This window comes from Galeopterus variegatus, unplaced genomic scaffold, assembly GCF_000696425.1.
Source record: "Galeopterus variegatus unplaced genomic scaffold, G_variegatus-3.0.2 Scaffold18291, whole genome shotgun sequence".
Lineage (NCBI taxonomy): Eukaryota > Metazoa > Chordata > Mammalia > Dermoptera > Cynocephalidae > Galeopterus > Galeopterus variegatus.
The window spans coordinates 11,081-11,371 of NW_007744402.1; the positions used below are offsets into that span (position 1 = coordinate 11,081).

At 72.9% G+C, this 291-nt stretch overlaps 1 pseudogene; it reads left to right on the forward strand.

The window, feature by feature from the left end:
* Position 1: 1 nt before the first annotated feature.
* Positions 2-253, forward strand: LOC103582873 (annotated as a pseudogene).
* Positions 254-291: the final 38 nt, after the last annotated feature.

The following is a 291-nucleotide window of genomic DNA, read 5'->3' on the forward strand; positions in this document are numbered from 1 at the left end:
CGCCGCCACCCTCGCCTGGTCGCTGCTGCTCCTCTCCTTGGCCCTGCTCCGCGGCTGCTGCCGGGCGGGCTTCGCCTCCGAGCCGGACTCGGAGGACGACGAAGAGGAGGCGGTGGTTTTTCCCGAGTCGCCCTTGCAGAGACCCACGGTGCTGGTGGCCGTCCTCGCCCGCAACGCTGCGCACACGCTGCCTCACTTCCTCGGCTGCCTGGAGCGGCTGGACTACCCCAAGAGCAGGATGGCCATCTGGTGAGCTGGGCAGGGGTCCCGCGCCGCCGCCGCCGCCGCCGC